Below are 256 nucleotides of genomic sequence, written 5' to 3'. Positions count from 1 at the left end.
TATTGGTAAGAATTCTCAAGCTCAAATTAGTCATGTATTACTTGTTAAAGTCTTAAAGCACAATTTATTGAGTATAAGCCAACTGTGTGATAAAGGGTTTAAAGTGTGTTTTGATTCACATAAATGTGAAGTGATAGATATTAACACTAATAGAGTTTCATTCATAGGAAAAAGAATCAAAAATATGTATGCCATATTTTATGAAGATCTTGAGGTTAATTGTGAAACATGTCTTATGGCAAATGATGAAAATGAT

This window comes from Theobroma umbraticum, unplaced genomic scaffold, assembly GCF_002168275.2.
Source record: "Theobroma umbraticum cultivar Fairchild unplaced genomic scaffold, ASM216827v3 scaffold_115.0, whole genome shotgun sequence".
Classification (NCBI taxonomy): Eukaryota; Viridiplantae; Streptophyta; class Magnoliopsida; order Malvales; family Malvaceae; genus Theobroma; species Theobroma umbraticum.
The sequence above is the reverse complement of the archived record's forward strand: the minus strand, read 5'-3'. Positions refer to the sequence as shown.